The sequence below is a fragment of the Martes martes genome (assembly GCF_963455335.1).
Source record: "Martes martes genome assembly, chromosome: 13".
NCBI lineage: Eukaryota > Metazoa > Chordata > Mammalia > Carnivora > Mustelidae > Martes > Martes martes.
Window position 1 is genome coordinate 86,212,558 of NC_137901.1, and position 13,040 is coordinate 86,225,597.

Here is a 13,040-nt window from a genome sequence, read left to right on the forward strand (position 1 = left end):
GGTCCCATCACATACAGTAAGTAGAGGACCAGAACCTGGAGCCCAAGACCATCTGCTCATGGCACCAGTGGCTGTTGGAGGCAGAAGGTTTCTGGGGTCCTTGAGTAAGTAAATTAAGAAAGCTGAGATCTGAGAGCCTCAGGATTGTCATTCTGAAGAGTCCTTCTCATTGCAAAGTACTATGGTTTGGGGTAGTTCACAGAAGGGCTGGAGGTAGGAGTACCGCAGGGGTTTACACTGAAGTCAGTTGTACTGGACAAGGAATAACATGCCCGGATGGGCTGCTCTGGCCGTGCCTTTCAGCTGGGAGTCTGAGGAGCAGACGGGGAGCTGTCAGCAGTGGATGCTAGGCTAATTTCAGAGATCAGGGGTCAGAAGTCAACCCACTGTCACAGTGAACAGCCTTGGGGTGGCCTTCAAATGCTCTGTTTTTCATCCCGTTTTTCTCACACTGCTATTTCAACATTTGAGGTTGTGTTTATCTTACTGGTTCCTAAAATAATACATACCGGTTTTAGAATAGTTGGTAAAGTACATAAAAATAGAAAGAAAATGACCCCGGTCCCCAAGGATACCTTTTCCCAGGCCTGCTCCCTGTCCATATAGGCGATCTATGAGACTTGCCCAATAATAGACCCCGAAATCCATCTGCCCATCAGGCAGGGGCCCTGCCTCCCACCGGCCTCTCCCAGCCAGTGACCACGGCAGCGATGCTGAGGCGGACTCTTTCCCGAGGGCCACGAGGCTCCTCTGGCAAGTGACTCTGCAGATTTCCCGACAGCCTCGCCCATGTCCTCTAGAGAAGCCAGCCCCTCTTCCTCCCTCTCTCCGGCCCCCACCGGCTTGGCTGCTGTGGAGCCTTTGCGTGCGGAGTCCCAGCACCATGTCTGCTCCTCGGGGCACACGCACTGACCCAGATTCCCCGGCCCGTTTCTGATATGATCACTGATGCCATTGGACCCCGTGCGCATGTGTGTGTGCGCGTGTGCGGGCGCGTGCGCGCGCACCTGCATATGTGCGTGTGTGGTGCGCGCGCACGCGCGTGCGTCTTTGCGCACGCGTGTTTGTCCCGCTCCGTCTGCGGTCAGCTCCTTAGGGAAGTACCGCGGGATAGAACATCAGGAGAGGCTCCTTGGTGAGGGAGGGAATCCTCCTAGGAGAGCGGTACCCACTTCTGAAAGGCTGAGGACGCCTTCCTCCTCGCCGCCTCGCAGGCAAGCCTTATCATGTGTAAAACCTCTGCTGATTTGACCTCCTGTTTATTTGCCTTTCTTGGTTACTAGTGAGGTTCAGCCTAGTTTCACATCTAGCAGCGACTTGATTTCCTATTGTACATTTAACCACTGCGCTGTCTTCTCTCTCCTCCTCCTCTCGCTCGCTATCTGATCGCCCCTTCTATTTCCTTTTTATTTTTCCTCTCACCTCTTAATTCTCCAGAACAAGAAGATGACATTGCGTAAAAGTGCTTTTCTTAGAGCTTTATATTGCCTGTTCTTCCTTTATAAATTGCGCACGTTTAAGCCTTTGCTCAGCCTCAGAGAGTTCCCCCAAACAAGGCAGTCATGTTAATCATATCATGTTAGTTTTTGTTTCTCTGTGACTCTTGATTATTTGCTTTCCTTTCCTCTGTGAGTCAGTGGCACTGGATTTTTTTTTTAAGATTTTATTTATTAGAGAGAGAGAGAGAGAGAGTGCACAAGCGGGGGGGGGGGGCGAGGAGTGGCAGAGGGAGAAGCAGACTCCCCGCTGAGCAGGGAGCCTGACGTGGGACTGGATCCCAGGACTCAGCGATCATGACCTGAGCCAAAGGCAGACTTTCACCAACTGAGCCATCCAGGTGCCCCGGGATATTTTTTAAGACATTATTTTGGAGTGTTTTGATCATAAAATGTACTGAGGAAATGATTTGCTGGAGGAGATATTAAACTTGTGACAAAATGCCAAGATCTCCTTGTCTTTTTGCCTCTTTCTAGGTTTTGGCAGATTATCACTGAAAGAAATTCTTGTTAGCTGAAATCCAGGTAACTTAGGTGCCAAAGCTTTATTTACCTCATCAGTGAAGGAATCAGTCAGCCCAGCACAACTGGCTCAAAGGACAATTCAAGAAGGTCATGTCTCTCTCTCTCATCTGTCCCTCCATCCTCAGTGAGGGAAATCAGCGCTGGAACAAAAAGATAAGGTAGATGTTCGACTGGCCTCACGGTCAATAAAACCATCACCCCTGGGCTTACTTCTCTACTAGCTAGGAATGATTTGTACCTTATCAATTTTCTACAGATTTCTATATATCCTACAGAGTTTCTACAATTCCTACAAACTCATAGGCTCTGGGACCTCATCCCTAAGAAATCATGCCAAAGTCCCATCCCTGAGAGCACTGTTGTCCAATAGAAGTTTCTGTGATGCTGGAGGTGTTCTAGGTCTGTGTGGCCCAAAATAGGAGCCACTAATCACATGGGGCTCTTGAGCACTTAAAATGTGGCTAGTGGGACTGAGGAACTGGATTTTTTAAAAAATGTTTTATTTTAGAATAGATTTAGTTATACGGAAAAGTTATAGATAATGCAGAGCTCTCATATACCCTTCTCCCAGCTTCTCCTAAATGGAAATGTCTTACACAACCTTGGTACATTTATCAAAACTAAGAAATTAACATGAGTACAGGCTTAATTTGGATTTTCACCCATTTTTTTCCACTAATGCCCTTTATTGGGATCCCCTCCAAGATTACACTCGACCCCTGTGCCTCCCTGGTCCCCAGGTGGAGACCCTTGTGTCCTCCCTTGGATTTCCTGACTGTGATACTTTTGAAGAGTTGTAGTCAGGAATTTGGTAGAATATCCCTTGATTTGGGTTTGCCTGGTGCTTTCTCACAAAGGGGCCAGTCGTGAATTTGGGGGAAGAGCCTCACAGAGGTGAGGAGCCGCCCTTCCCATCGGGGCCTATCAGGGCTGCTGTCACCTCTGTGCACGGCTGTCAGCTCTCCCATGCTCTGTGTTTTGGAAGCAAGTCACAGATCCAGTCTGCTGTCACAGGGAAGGGAGTTCCCCTCCACCTCTTGGAAGGGGAATATCAAAGAATTTGTAGACATAAGTTAAAACTGCCAAATGACTAGTAAATATTTGTGGGAAGATCCTTTGACATTATGCAAATTTCCTGTTTCTTTTCAGTTCACCCATTTTATTTTTTTAAATTTTTAAAGATTTTATTTATTTATTTATTGGAGAGAGAGAAAGAGAGTGAGTGCAATCAAGGGGAACAGAGGTAGAGGGAGAAGCAGACTCCCCGCTGAGCAGGGAGCCTGACACCAGGCTCGATCCCGGGACACTGGGAGTCGAAGACAGCCGCTTAACCGACTGAGCCACCCAGGTATCCCTCACTCATTAAATTTAGCCTTCATCTGTGGAAATTGCCTGCAGCAATTAGGACTGAGGCGTTGTTTCCTTCCTTCCAGATTTTATTTTAAGTAATCTTTACACCCAGCATGGGGCTCAAACTTACAACCCCAACATCAGGTTGTATGCTCTACTGACTGAGCCAGCCAGGTGCCCCAGGGCTCACGTGTTCTAAAGGTGATTTTCTCTTTCCCTCATTCCTTCTATGTTAATTAATTGAAATTCTGTAAGGAACATTTTTCCTTTTGCCTCCCTTTATTTATATCACTACAGAATAGTGGATATTAGTTTTACTCTTTAGAAGGACACACGTTTGGGCGCCTGGGTGGCTCAGTGGGTTAAGCCTCTGCCTTCGGCTCAGGTCATGATCCCAGCGTCCTGGGATCGAGTCCTGTATCGGGCTCTCAGCCTTGCGGGGAGCCTGCTTCCCCCTCTCTCTCTCTGCCTGCCTCTCTGCCTACTTGTGATCTCTGTCTGTCAGATGAATAAATAAAATCTTAAAAAAAAAAAAAGATCGCTGGAAGGACACATGGTCATCTTTTTGCCTTATTTCCCAGTTTTAGGGGGTAATTTTTCTAATAACAGTAAATGTGTTCTGATATAGGACAGTCAAAAAGAATGATAGATGACCACCACGGTGGGTGTTTTTGGAAAGATTGACCAAAACACTGTTGTCGAAGGCTACAATATGTGGACGCTTAGGAGCCCTGTGTGGGACTGAAGGAGCAAACCCCGCAAGACTGAGAATGGGAATTCCAGGGCTGAGTTGCATGTCTCAGAGTCCTAACCTCATCCCCCCTGATACAAGAACTTGGGAAAATCATACTGTCTCTTTGAGCCTCAGTCTCCTCTCAAATAAGATGAAGATGAAGGTATTGGTCAACTCAAGATCAGGGTTTCTCAGGCTTGAGCGTGCTTAGCAATCACCTAGAGGTTTGATTAAAACCCGGATCACTGGCTGCACCTCCACAGTGTCTGATCCAGCAGGTGTGAGGTGGGGACCCATGGCTGTGCCCTTGTAACACGTTGCCAGATGATGCCGATGCCACTGGTCTGGAGACCACGCTTTGAGAACCGTTAATCCAGAGGCTCTCAAAGACCCATTCATAACTTTGGACTCAACATTTATTCAAATGGTAAAATCTTTGGGCCTGGCTCTGAAAAAGCCATGGATGCGATTGTGGAACAGCACTTTGCAGGAGCAGAGGCCCTGGAAATGCAGCATGGAAACATGCAGAGGACCCTTGAGGGATTGTTGGGTACTAGGCATGCCATGACGTGCTTCTAAGACCCAGTCCAGAGAGGGACAAATGTCGGGCAGAGTGGTGAAGGTTAAGCTTGAGTCGGTCCCACCCCTAAACACCCGTGTGGCCTTGGGCAAGTGGCTAAAGGACTCCTTGCCTCCGTTGTCCTCACCTATAAAAATAGGACAGTAATGGTACTTACGTGACCTAGCATAAAGAAAATGGTTGTCGCTGCTGGAATTACTATTTTTTGCTACTGAGCCTTTCCAGTGGGGAGACGTACCAGTGAGAACAATGGTCTCCACTTTCACAGAGTGTCCCATGCTCCCTCAGCCCTAACACCACCCAGCTTGGATTCCCAGCCGCTCATGTTAACCCCCTCACAAAATCCAAAGCAGGTTATGAGAAAAATTCAATATAATTTATTAAATAATTCCCGAGGGTTCCTTCAAGGAACATTAACAACTCTGAATACAATAAAACCAATAAATTAACGTAGGGGCCCCCCTCCTGCCTTCACAGAAGCGTATTGAGGATACGATTTAAGTCTGCAGAAGAAAGGCATTCTGTAAATACTAAGAGCGATAACAGTGACCTAACCTGAAGTCTTCTCAAGTTAATTCACACATTTATACCTCAGTCCTCCCAAGACTAGCCCATCTGGGGATTCGTTGAGTTTATTTATTAGAATAATTTACTTGACAACTCAAAGCAGAGCTGTCACACTTGGCTGTCAGTCGTTATTGTCTCAAGGTTTCATCCATGTCCGCTGTTCCAGAAGGAATAGGTTCAACCCGATGGCCTTGCATGACCTACTGGGGTCCGGGGTTCAGTGATTTAAACACACGTTCCAGGCACGCTGAGAACTGTTGTAAAATCGTCAAGATGAAGCTTTTACTTTCAAAGGTATCTGCAGGCACAGAAACTTCTGTTTCTGGCTCGTGTTGAAATTTGAGCTTGTCGAGCTGTTCTATGATTTTATCGATCATGTTCTTGTCTGATAATGGTTTGATCGCCCTGAAATAAGGCAGGATGGCTGAGCTGTTGATCCGTAGTGGCTGGGAATCAGAGGTGAGACACGGCAGCAAGAAATGGTTGGATTCCGGCACCCCTGTCTCTCTCTTCAGCTGTGGAATGAGGCGGAGAAATGGGTGAGCATTAGGTTTGCAGTAATGGCTAAAAGCCCCAACGCTAACGTCTGAATGCTCCCTCTGTGATGGGCTGGGATGGGGGAGTGTGTCCCCTGCCATCTCTGGTAATAGGTTCCATGAACCTGTGAGGCTGTGATCATCACTATTTCCCTTCCCAGAAGAAACGAAAGCTCCATTCATTTGCAGAGCTGGCTCAATCCAGTGGCAGGCCTGGAATTCTAACCCATGGCAGCAGCAATCCCAGAGATGATGCCGATAACCGCCACTCCATCCTGCCTCCCCTGCCCCTCTGCCCAAGGCCTTCACAGACCCCCAGAATCTTCTCTTAGCTGCCCAGGCGCTCAGAGAGCTGGGGAAGAGGAGAGCATCTGGGTTTCCTTCCTGCTTCTTGCTCTTTGTGACTCTGTGTTAAAGCCCATGTATCCCCCAGCTCACTGAGGGGGTATATGCATGTCTGGAAAGGCCTCCAAGATGCCAGGGAGGGTTTTTCCAAACGTACCATGGACTCCAGACCAGGCTCTCTCCTGTCCCTCTTCCTACGGACTAAGAGCTTTTGGATTCACCTGAAATGCTGAGAACACCTCCCCAGCCTGAACTGCCTAGTCACCTTGGCGGGTAGCTAGGCGTCTGTAACAACCAAGGCTAAGGTTTACAGGTCGGGGTGGAAAGGAAGAGCCAGGCCAATTTGATGAGTCGTTTCCAGGTTTTGGTTTTTATTTGTTTAATCAAAGCTGCCCACGAGGTTCTATCTTGATCACGGCTCTGAGAAAATGAGAGCTTTCACATTGATTCAGCCTCAGACTTTCCTCCGAGTGGGGTTGGGCTCAGAAGAGCCTCTGGCAAAAGCAGGCTGGGTCTTAATTAAACAACAAAGTAGTACACAAACAGATGCTAATTTGTTAACTGCCCTTCTCTGCGGTAAGAGAGACTCTCTGCGACCCAGGTGAGGATCTTAACGTCCTGAATTCACTGAGATCTCATTTATAGCTTCTGTTGATGTTCGAGGCTCTCTAGCGGGTTCCTAAATGCTCAGGCAAGATGGCCCATCTCTAAAGATACGCGTCAGGCAGGAAAATCCATGTCATCCTGCTGTGAACCAAATATGCTGGGGATGAACAGAACCTACAGTAGATGAGAAGTGCTTGAATTTCAGGCTGTCTGGGCTAATCTCTGCCTCCAACCCTCATAGAAAGTCCATCATAGCCTGGCTCGTTGTTCCCGTCCCTTTCTGGTGTATCCACAGCCCTAGCTTCGGATCTGAAAAGAGGAGGGTTCTTCTGGGGGCAACGGAAGGCATTTTAAAGAAATGGCCCAGAAAAGAATTCTGTAGGACACTCACGTAGTCTTCCAAAAGTCCCTTCGACAAGTGCTGTAATTCCAAGATGATTTTCCGAACATCGCGTGGTTGTAGCCCTTGGGTGGGCGCTGCATGGGAGGTCATTGAAGTTTCCATGCAGCAGAGCAGGAACAGGGTGAACCTGGCGGGTCCTGGAGAAAGAGAACGATGCCGTGAGACACAGGATCTGACACCGCCTGCCTGCCCCAGCTGCCACCAGCGCTGGCTGAGCCCCTCCAGAGTCTTCCCCTCTTTCTGAGGAGACAAAGCCGTGCCCACAGATGGGGCAGCAGGACCCGGCAATACCTGCGCGGGTGAGCATGGTGAGAGAGCGCACGCAGCTGCCTTGGCAGCAGCCTCCAGTCAGATGTGCTCGCCATGGTCCTCGGGAGATATATAAAGGGCCGCTTGCAGCGGGGGAAAAGCACAATCAACGTCCCGCCCATGGCAAAATCATTGCTCAGTTTTTCTCCAGAAAACACTCAAAATTCTGCGGCCCAAGGTTGGGCGAAATCAGGGCTGGAAGGAAGCGCTGAGGTTACCCTCAAGGTGGGCAGATGCCTGACTCAGTACAGACACACACAGGAAGGCACACGCATCTTTGCCATTTCTTCTGGGAAAAAGCTTATTGATTTGACTAGAAGAAATTCTGAAGCCCAGATTTGATAGATGTAACTGCCCAGGAACAGGTGATTAACAGGAGTTGAGGGCCAGTGCCCCATAGGGAATTTCTGGGGAGGTCACAGTGAGGGTGTGTAGGTGTCAGGCTGGCGTGAGGTTTTCAAAAATGTATATTACCTTTGTAAATTTCTGAAGCCTGCCCCTGCCAGTGCGCGGGGATGGCCCCATAACCACTATGAATGAGGTGAGTCAAGGCCTTGCCTCCAGTCTGTTTGGCCTTGAACATCGTTGGATTCTCAGCTGTGCCTTGGCAGCAGCAAGGCCTAAACCCAGAATCTGTGCTCCAGGGTGATCTGCTGAAGGCACTTATTCCTATTTTGAATGCCAGCATGGACCAGGAACTCCCCTAGGGTCTTGGGAATGGTGGCAAAGAGGTTAAACAAGGTCGGTGCCCTGGTAAAGCTGGCGTTCTAGCAGACAGCGGGCAGACAGTAAGCTACAGGAATAACAAGAAGGTGTAAGGTAGTGATGAGAACTATGAAAATAAAGCAAGGTGATGGGATCGAGACCGGTGGGTGAGATACTTTAAGTCAGGTGATGAGGAATAGTGTCTCTGGGGAGGTGTGTGCTGTGGGAAGCTCTGGGGAAAGCGTGCTGCTAGAGTGGGGGGCTCTCGTGCAAAAGTGAGCTTGGTGTGGCCAAGAATGGCCGCTGGGGCGAAGTGAGGGCAGGGGAGGGTGGCAGGGAGGTGGCAGAGGCCAGGTCACAGAGGACGGTCTGAGGCCATGTTAAAGAACTTGGGTTTTACCCCAAGTGTGACAAGGCACCGCCAGATGGCTCTAGGGAGGGGAATGTAGAATCTGCTGTACTTTCAGAAGTGAGAAGGAGAGCGGCTGCTGAGTGGAGAAAGGATTGTGTGAACCCAGGATGGAAACAGAGGAGCCGTTGGGAGGCTGTGTGGCTGTCCAAGTAGAGATGGCGGTGGCTTGGACCAGGGTAGAGCGGATGGGGATGGAGTCCGCAGAACTGGCTGATGGACTTACGTGGAGCTGAATCCAAGGGAGGAATCAGGGATGACTCCTGGGGTTTTGATGAAGCCGCTGGTGGTTGATAGGCAGGGAGGGGAAAGAAGCCTAGAGAAGGGAAGCTGAGAGTCCTGTCTGGAATGAGTTAAGGTCAGGATGCCCACTGGGCATCTACTCAACGTCAAGTTAGCCGCTGGCTAGGAATCAAGAGCACAGGGACAAGGTCAGGCCGGGGCCATCTACAGAATTCAAGATTCACAATGGAAGAGAGAGCTGGGAACCCCCTTCCACCCTTAAACCCAAGCCCCCCTCCAGCCCCTGCTGTCTCTTTCATCTTCTTCTCCAAGCTGCTTGACAGAAGGGTCTACACACAATTTACTTCACTTCCCAAACCACCACAATATGGTTCTACCCTAACAACTTATTCAAAATCCTCTAGCCAAGTCCACCGTAGGCAGAATTTTGCCCACGTGACTTTCACCCTCTGATGTTAACTCCCCTAATTTTGTGACATTATAGGGACTTTGCAGATGTAATTAAGGTTATGAATCAGCTGACCTGAAGATGGGTTGTTTGTCAGGTGGATCCAGTGTTGTAGTTACACAAACCCTTAGATACAAAGAGGAAAGCAGAGAGTTTGAAGCATGAGAAAGACTCAGTTGGCATTGCTGGCTTACAGAGGGAGGCGCCAGGTGGAAAGCATGAGAAGAAGATGAATTTGGCCCAGAACCATGAGTTGGAGGAGGACAATGGGCCCCAACTGAGAACCACAGCCCCGGCGATGGCTCTGACTTTAGGCTGGTAACACCCTGCGCGGAGAATCCAGTTACTCCACCCTGGACTTCTAACACACAGAAGCTGTGGGACGGTAGCTTTGTAGGTTTAAACTGCTGAGTCTATGGTATTTGTTACGGCAGCAACTGAGAACCAATATAGTCTCCAGTGGCCTCGTGTTGCCAGCATTACTGGGTTCTCCTCAACCTTCCTTTTACTTGACCCCTTCATGACTCTCAGTAATGCCAGCCACTTCCTCCCTCTTAAAAACCTCTTTTTCCTCTTACTCCATGACAATATTATCCTGACACATTGTGGCCCTCTGACAGTGCCTCCTCGGGCCAGATCATCTTCCTGCCTGGTCCTTTAATAGGCGTGTCTCCAAGGGCCCCACCCTTGATCCGTGGTCCTCACACTTTAATGTCTCTCTCTCTCTCTCAAACTCCGGATCTAAATGTCAGGTCAGCCATTGGCTAGGAATCAAGGGCACAGGGACAAGGTCAATGCTCTGAACACCTCCACCTGAATGCCCCTTGACATGTCCAAAACCCAAGCATCTGAACCAGGGTAATAATGATGCTGGAGATGAATGGATGTGAAGGAACTGGGGAAATCTGTAAGAGGCAAAATTCACCGGAGATGGTAGTTGACCATATATGGGGCTGGTGGAGAGGGAAGAGGTGAGGACTGCTTCTGGGTTTGTGGTTTGGGCAACTAGACTGACCGGAGGTGCTACAGAGAGGACCCCAGGGCTCAGGTGAATGAGGAATTCAGTTTTGACACAGTGAGTTAGAAGCGTCAGGGAACTCTGAGGGGAGGATGTACAGTGAGCCACTAGGCATTTGGATCTGCAGCTCGAAGGAACTAGAGACATGGCTGCCGTATCTGCGTACTGTGCCATCTTCGGGTGCCATCTGCACATTGTGGTTGAGAAAACTGGAAGCCTACCAGAGATAAGCAGTGAAAGACATGTGAGGTAAGTGTGGAGGCCAGTGGTACACCTCTGGCCACAGAACAGGGAGAGGAAGATGACAGTCTAAAATGCTGAGAAGGCACTCTTGAGAGGGAGAGAAATGTACTAGAAAAACCTGTCATGGAGCGAGATGAAAAGTGGTTTTCAAGAAGGCGAAGGCGATCAGCACCATCACGAGCCACGGAGAGGTCAAATAAGATAAAGGCTGAAGAGAGGCGCTAGGTTTGGCAACATGAGGTCACTGGGAACTTTGCTGGAGGAGTCTGAGTAAGTAGTTGGGAGTAGGAGCTACACTGCGGCCATTTGGGAAGGGGAAAAGTGCACGCAGACTGCTCTGTCAAGAAGCCTTGAATAAGAAGAGGAAAGAGGGGCGCCTCGGTGGCCCAGTGGGTTGAGCCTCTGCCTTCGAGGCTCAGGTCATGATCCCAGGGTCCTAGGATCAAGCCCCGCATCGGGGGGGGGGGGGGAATCTCTGCTCAGCAGGGGGCCTGCTTCCGCCTCTCTGTATCTCTGCCTGCCTCTCTGCCTACTTGTGATCTCCGTCTGTCAAATAAATTTAAAAATTTAAAAAAAGAAAGAAGAGGAAAGAGATCGCAGTGTTTGGAGGGGCCCTTGTGGTGGAGGGGGGTTCCCAGCTGTTCCTTCTGTTGGGCATTAGGATCTACAGACCACTCCGGGCGGACGTCTTCCCTGGGCTCCTGACTCTTATCCAACTGTTGACTTGACATGGAGATGCCAATGGGCATCTTGAACTTAACTCAGTCCAGACAGGACTCTTGATTTCCCCTCCCCAGACTTATCTTCCCTCACCGCACAGCAGCCCCCCAGTTGTTTCATCAAAATCCCAGGAGTCATCCCTGATTCATCTCTTTGATTTGTTTATATTACTCATGGATATTTATCTTATTCTTTAAGGACATGTGGCTCTTTTTTTTTTTTTTAAAGATTTTATTTATTTATTGGTTAGAGAGAGAGAGAGAGAGAGACGGGGAGAGCGAGCACAGGCAGACAGAGTGGCAGGCAGAGGCAGAGGGAGAAGCAGGCTCCCTGCCGAGCAGAGAGCCGGATGCGGGACTCGATCCCAGGACGCTGGAATCATGACCTGAGCCGAAGGCAGTCGCCCAACCAACTGAGCCACCCAGGCGTCCCTCTTTTTTTTTTTTTTTTGTCTTATAGTCCAGTTTTGGAGAATTTTTGTAATAACAGTAAAGGTGTTCTGACAGAAGGCAGTCAAAAAGGATGGTAGATGTCTACCATAGTGGGTGTTTTCAGAAGGATCACATCAATAAATTGGATTTCCTCAAAGTTAAAAATGTTTGGTCTTCTAAAAGACACTGTTTAGAGGATGAAAAGAAAAGCGTAGACTGGAAGAAATATATTTGCAAATCACAAATATGATGAAATATAGAAAGACGCTCAAGCTCAGTTTTATTAGAATTAGGCAATTGTTTCTTTAAAATGACACCAAAAGCACAAGCAATATAAGAAAAAAATAGGTAGATTACACTTCATCGAAATTAAAAACTTTTGTGGGTAAAAGGACACTATCAAGAAATTGAACAGACAGGGCGCCTGGGTGGCTCAGTGGGTTAAAGCCTCTGCCTTCAGCTCAGGTCATGATCTCAGGGTCTTGGGATCGAGCCCCACATGGGCTCTCTGCTCAGCAGGGAGCCTGCTTCCTCCTCTCTCTGCCTGCCTCTCTGCCTGCTTCTGATCTCTGTCTGTTGAATAAATAAATAAAATCTTTAAAAAAAAAAGAAATTGAAAAGGCAACGACGGAACGGGAGAAAATATTTGGAAATTATATGTAAAAGAGGGGGCTAATATCCAGGATATATATATATATATATATATATATAAAACCTTTACAACTCAACAAAAAAATTTTTATATGACCAAAAGATTTGAATAGACGTTTCTCCAAAGATATACAAATGGCCAAAAAGCACATGAAGAGATGCTCCATATTATTATGAGTCAGGCGTTAGGGAAAAGCAAATAGAAACCACAATAAGATACATCACACCAACTAAGATGGCTATCATTTTAAAAAAGAACAGTAAAATAATACATGTTGGTGAAGTTACAAAAAGCTTGAATCTTCATATACAACTGATAGGAATGCAAGATGGCGCAGCTTCTGTGTCAAAGCGTTTGGGAGTTCCTCAAAGTGTTAAATACAGAGTGACCATGTGACCCAGCAATGTAATTCTTAGGTATCTCTTAAAGAGGAATGAAAACATCTGTTGACATAATGATATATCCAGGAAGGGGTTGAATGCAGCATTATTCATAAGAGCCAAAAAGTAAAAACAGTCCCAATGTCCTTCAGCCAGCAGGTGAGTGGGTAAACTAAACGTGGTCTGCCCATACTGTACTATACTATGGTCTCGGCCATAGGAGGAATGAAGTACTGATACACGGTATAACACGGATGAAAACGTGATGCCAGACGCAAAAGGACAACTATTGTATAATTCCATTTAATATGAAACACTTAGACCAAGCAGATCCATAGAGA